Source organism: Oncorhynchus clarkii, chromosome 7, assembly GCF_045791955.1.
Source record: "Oncorhynchus clarkii lewisi isolate Uvic-CL-2024 chromosome 7, UVic_Ocla_1.0, whole genome shotgun sequence".
NCBI lineage: Eukaryota > Metazoa > Chordata > Actinopteri > Salmoniformes > Salmonidae > Oncorhynchus > Oncorhynchus clarkii.
In genome coordinates, this window is record NC_092153.1 from 29,023,692 (window position 1) to 29,030,393 (window position 6,702).

At 38.0% G+C, this 6,702-nt stretch overlaps 1 pseudogene; it reads left to right on the top strand.

Moving 5' to 3' along the window:
- The first annotated feature begins 507 nt into the window (after positions 1 to 507).
- Positions 508 to 4,418, top strand: LOC139413174 (zinc finger protein ZFP2-like; annotated as a pseudogene).
- The last annotated feature ends 2,284 nt before the right edge of the window (positions 4,419 to 6,702 follow it).

Below are 6,702 nucleotides of genomic sequence, written 5' to 3' on the forward strand. Positions count from 1 at the left end.
AAATTAAGAACCATGACAAGAAAACCTGCCGATGAAAAGCAGAAAGTTTCACTGGAACTTTGTCAATATTATAATTGCAAAACAACATGAAGTTAAGGCCACCAAAAGTAGAGAAGACATGATGAGGAATAAAATTCCAGATAGAAGTGGGTCTTCTTAGAAATTGTTTTATCCAATTGATCTTAAAAGTATTATTTAAAGTAGTAAAATCCAGAAAATTCAGTCCTCCATTCTCATAAGTGTTCATTACAACAGTTTTCCTAATGTAATGGGTACGGTTTCTTCTACAACTGCAGCCACCTCGGTAGCTCGCCAGATAACAAAGTCGGAACAATCAAGTTCTTTGGGACAATTTCGTGGTTTAATTGCCACTATGATTTAAACATACTTATGTGGAAACAACTAGCTACCCCATTTAATGTAATATTTACGTTGTAAGTCAACTAGCTGGCTGGTTAAGTTAGCACTAGTCTAGTCGCTAATGCTAACTAGCTATTATCTCCGACCATGAGTTCACTAAGCTTCTCTCCTCCTGCTGAAGAAGAGGGGGTCTGCTGGACGAAGAAAGAAGCTCTCGTCAAAGAGGAGGCGGAAGAGAAAGATGTTACAATACAAAAACAAGTAGATGGTGATGCTGTTACCGTGAAAGAAGAGGAAGACGCCTTCAGAGTGAAAGAGGAGGCTGTTACTGAAAAAGAAAAGAAGGAAGATGCAGTTTTTGGAGTGGAGGATGAAGTGATAGAATGATGACGTTTTTGGAATGAAGGATGAGGAGGGGGAGATTACTGTCACATTAGAGGAGGACGAAGAAGAGAAGACTGGATAACTGATTAACACCAGTAAATACAGTGAGTACTATCTTATAAAACAGGGACATTGGTCTGATTAACACCAGTAAATACAGTGAGTACTATCTTATAAAACAGGGACATTGATCTGATTAACACCAGTAAATACAGTGAGTACTATCTTATAAAACAGGGACACAAAACTCTTAAACTAATGTGTCATTTTTAAAAGGGCATTCTACACTTGAATATGTTTTTGTACTGTCGGAATTGTTCATGACGTCCTCCAGTGATTTAGAAAAATATATTTTCCTGTTGAAAAGTGATATGTAAATATAGTAAAGTATAAACACACTAAAGGGAAACATACATGTTTTGAGCAAAATATTGTTTTTTTAGACAACTGCAAACTAGAAGGAGTGAGTGATGTCATAGGAAGGCATTCAATGAGTTGGCTTTGATAGAAGGTCATGATGGCATCCAATAGGCAACTGATCTTCATGTGAAATTCATTATTCTTTTTTAATTCCTTCCTGTTCAGTGAAGTCGGTTGTTGATCATTGCTAGAAAGCCATTTTCAAGTCTTGCTGTAGACTTTCAAGATGAAGTCCAAACTGTAACTAGACCACTCAGGAACATTCAATGTCATCTTGGTAAGGTCCTCCAGTGTAGATTTGGCCTTGTGGTTTAGGTTATTGTCCTGTTAGAACAGTTTTTTGTATTCAGATATCTGAAATGCTCTCTAACTACGTAACATTTAGTGTCTCCTTATATTACGCTGGGAAAACCGTTTTCATGGGCACAGAAATCCTAAATAATTTGAGAGTTTTTAAAAAAATCCAATGGTTCTAACCTAGTCACCTTAACTTTATTGACAACACCCAAATGGATACTGTCATTAATGCGGTTCTTCAATAGTTACACATCATTCTTAATACTGTAGCTGTTTAGTTACAGTCACATGTTCAACTATCATCAGCTGATCCAGGAAATCATTTTCGAATGACAGTCAAGTGACAAACATCATGACATGCAACAACAACCAAAGTGCTTCTTCATTCATTACTCTGGTAAAGACAGTTATGCCGTGCTCCACGTTGGATCCAACATCCCTAACAAATTTATGTTTATAATGTTATTGTCTGCTTGATTTACTGTAGTGTCCCGTTAGTCTGTTTGGACACAGAGATACTTAGCTCATAATGTGTAGAGAACTGTTCCTTGATGGATAGGCTATTGTACAACACACATAGCTATTTCCCTTATTCAGGATATTTAGAATGACAACCCATTACAGAGTAGTCTAGTGGGATTATTCACAAAATGATCTGGTTATGAAATGTCATGACAAAGACATTTTAGTTTCCATGTTTCACCTGAAATATTAAATTATTTATAGCCCTAGGTCTATGTTGTTTGGTGAAGTTATGGGTCCTACAGTAGGTCTATGTTGTTGTTAGGTGAAGTTATGGGTCCTACAGTAGGTCTATGTTATTGTTAGGTGGAGTAATGTGCCAATTTGTTAAACACTTAGTGTACAAACCCTTATTGTCAGGCTGATGGCAAAGCTAGCCAAAGGTAATTTTACTGGTTGAATTATTTTTTTAAATTATAAAGCAGTTGATTTGCGACAATAACACAAACATTTTAAGCAGATGATTCAAGCGAGCCTTCAATTATAATACAATAGTAGTGTGAAATGCACTCATAATCAACCTGTAAATGGAGGCTATAATTGCTGTCAGCCTATGAGAACTCCCCTGAGTTTCCCCCATGGTGGAAATTAGTGAATATACACAGAGCTTAATAGAGGTTTCCTTGAGTAGCACTCTTGATCTTGCGCTGTAATGTTCAGAATACATTGTGAAAATCTAAAATCTTCGCTCACCATTTTGGCTCCAGGCAGATATACCACATCCATAACTAACGGTTTCCTCATTAGCATGGAGGAGTTTCTGCAACCAAATTGTGTGTGCATTGCCCTCGTGCCGCAATTTTAGCAAACACAGGAAGGGGCCTAGATTGAAGACCAAAAGTCATCTGGCACACTGCTTAGGATTTCAACAACTTGAAAAATGTATTTCTAGCCTGCAATCATCGATGTTACTACTAACGTGAAAACAAGACTAAATCTGACTATTCTTGCTGTCTTGACTGTCTTAATTTTCAAATTTAACAGTTGTCAATTGTTGTACAATTTCGTGGGTATGCTCTGGACATTACCTTTTACCTCAAATAAACAGTGGATTTCTGCTGTTGTGGGCCTTTAACCATCTGTCTGACTTTGTCTGTCACACAGGAGAGAGACGTGACTATCGTGGATCCTCTGGGGAGCCTCAGCAACATCATGATGCTGACGAGGCAGAGAAAAGTCTCTCCAGATCAGAACTCCTCATGAAACACCAGCAGAGACCCACAGGAAAGAAATTTCACTGCTGCTCTGACTGTGGGAAAATATTAAACTCTTCATCAAACCTTAAAATACATCAAAGAATTCACACAGGAGAGAAACCATATAGCTGTGATCAATGTGGGAAGAGTTTTACTACATCTAGCAATTTAACTATACACCAGAGAATACACACAGGAGAGAAATCTTATGGCTGTGATCAATGTGGGAAGAGTTTTACTACATCTAGCTATCTAACTATACACCAGAGTACACGCACAGGAGAGAAACTTTTTGCCTGTGATCAATGTGGGAAGAGATTTATTCTGCTACAAACCCTGAAATCACACCAGAGAATACATTCTGGAGAGAAACCTTTTGGCTGTTATTTTCTCACTTAAGCAGCCTGACACCAGCGGGGACACACAGGAGAGAAATCTTATAGCTGTGATCAATGTGGGAAGAGTTTTACTACATCTAGCAATCTAACTATACACCAGAGAATACACACAGGAGAGAAATCTTATGGCTGTGATCAATGTGAGAAGAGTTTTACTACATCTAGCTATCTAACTATACACCAGAGTACACGCACAGGAGAGAAACTTTTCGCCTGTGATCAATGTGGGAAGAGATTTATTCTGCTACAAACCCTGAAATCACACCAGAGAATACATTCTGGAGAGAAACCTTTTGGCTGTTATTTTCTCACTTAAGCAGCCTGACACCAGCGGGGACACACAGGAGAGAAATCTTATAGCTGTGATCAATGTGGGAAGAGTTTTACTACATCTAGCAATCTAACTATACACCAGAGAATACACACAGGAGAGAAATCTTATGGCTGTGATCAATGTGAGAAGAGTTTTACTACATCTAGCTATCTAACTATACACCAGAGTACACGCACAGGAGAGAAACTTTTCGCCTGTGATCAATGTGGGAAGAGATTTATTCTGCTACAAACCCTGAAATCACACCAGAGAATACATTCTGGAGAGAAACCTTTTGGCTGTTATTTTCTCACTTAAGCAGCCTGACACAAGCGGGGACACACAGGAGAGAAACCTTATAGCTGTGATCAATGTGGGAAGAGTTTTATTAGATCTTGCCATCTGACTAGACACCAGCAAGTACACACAGGAGTGAAACCTCATATTTGTGATCATTGTGGGAAGAGATACTCTAGTAAAAGATCTCTGATCAAACATCAGAAAATACATGAAGGAGTTGTTTCATGATATCAATGAAATAATGTCACAATGTAGATTATTTTAACATTATATCAGGAGTATTTTAATGAATATCAATGTAGAACCCTAAATGTTTGCCCCCTGTTCAATTGATTTTATCCTCATGGAAACAATCCAGGCTCTGAATTGAAATTGTCTTTATTCCACTACTGAAGACGCATGACTCAAATAACCTCATTTCAAACATCCAGCCTGACAAAAGATACATGTTTAATTATTCCATGCCTCACCATTAAGTTAATTATTGCCAATACATATTAACAAAGGGGTGTGTACATTTGGTTTTGATATTTCAAATGTACAATTATGTAACATTTAGTAATCATAGTTATTCATGCAATCAACTAAACATTTTTGGGTACAATTATATTGACAATGTTACCCTGCTTTTATATACAACAACATGCCTATCTAGTGAACCCTGAAAAGAGAGAGAAGCTCCTCAGTGAAGTGGAAAGTTACTAGTGTATCGCAGGTGTTTCCTCTTGAAATCAGACATGCGTGTGGTAAGGACAACTTGGTTGCTGATTATCTCAAGGGTTGGCAGTCAAAAATATTTGTGTTTTGCATTTAGCCAGTGTGTTACCATGGATCACAATTTATTTTGACACGTTTTTCCGTGTTGGAGATGAGTTTTATCTCTTATTCTTTTCTGTATTTTTTTGAAACTGCACTGTTGGTTAGGGGCTCGTAAGTAAGCAGTCAGGTGTTGTATCCGGCGCATGTGACTAATACAATTTGATTTGAGTTTTGTTTTGTTTGGGCTTGAAGCTAGTGAGTTTTAGGAAGATGGGAGTTCTAGAAGTTAGTGAGTTTTAGGATTCTATGGAAAGAAAAAGCATTAAAAAATTATAGATTGTATATTATTATTCAGAAATACGTGTTTTAAATTGTTGACATGTATTGTAAAAATGTAACCAATTACAGAATTAAATGTATGTGAAGATACCATGTTTATAATGTAGATGATTATGTGAAATGGAAGTTGTAGAGATACTCTGAATAATTGGCTATGAAAAGCCAACTAACGTTTTCTCCTGAGGTGCTGACCTGTTACACCCAATACAACCACTGTGATTATTATTATTTGACCCTGCTGGTCATCTATGAACATCTTGGCCATGTTCTGTTATAATCTCCACCCTGCACAGACAGAAGAGGACTGGCCACCCCTCAGAGCCTGGTTCCTCTCTAGGTTTCTTCCTAGGTTCTCGTCTTTCTAGGGTTTTTCCTAGCCACCGTACTTCTACACCTGTGTTGCTTGCTGTTTAGGGTTTTAGGCTGGGTTTCTATATAGCACTCTGTGACATCAGCTGATGTAAGATGGGCTTTATAAATACATTTGATTGATTGATTGTACAACTGAATGCATTCAACTGAAATGTGTCTTGGGTGCACATATTGGTGTCAGTATGTGTTACACCTGTGCTGGCTTATCCATCTCGTTAGTGGGAAGGTGTTTCACCTGTGCTGGTCCAGGTTCTATTTAAGAGTGTCTGGCCCAGTGCTCCAGTTGTCTTGATAGATGTGGATGGTCAACACCATTTTAGTTGCTCCACCTTTTTGGTTTGCGTCCTGTCTTTAAGTTTGTTGTGGGTTTTTCTTGTGTTTCCCTCTTCTTGGGCAGATTTAGTTGGTCCCATGGTGGGTGTCTTTTAGATCCCAGTTGTTGTTACTAGTCAACTTCCAGTGGACACCCCCATAGTGTCATTCAGAACCCCTCCTAAAACCCCACATGTTTAGTTTTGGTTGTTGTCAGTGACTCTTTGTTAGTTCCCTCTTCTGTTTAAGGGACGTTTCTGGTTTTCTTGCTGGGGAATGTAACAACAAGCAATGTAGTAAAACAAGCTTATATTTTGGGTTGTATCATCAAGTTCTTGTTAATCAAAGACATTTCCTTGAAATGTTCATTAGTCTTTCAGTTTTTATTATTATTTTTGCTGTGTATATTTTAATTTTTTCTGTGAAATGCATTGCATTGCATCCATGTCTGAAAAGTGCTGTATAATTAAAGCTTGGTTTGAACATATTGCAAAATAAATTAACCCAATGTCCAACAGATTCTTGCTCCATCTTAGTATGAAAAACAGTGTAAATTCAGTGCATTTGTTGAAATCAACAATATGTCGAAGGATTCAACTACTGAGAACTAAAGCAAACAAATGGATCAAACGGTATCAATCCCACTTTTCCAGCCTGCTGAAGGTGTGTTGGAGTGGTAAACATCACCCCCGGCTCGACCAGGGGCTTGAGGTGGTCTCCCACAGCTCTG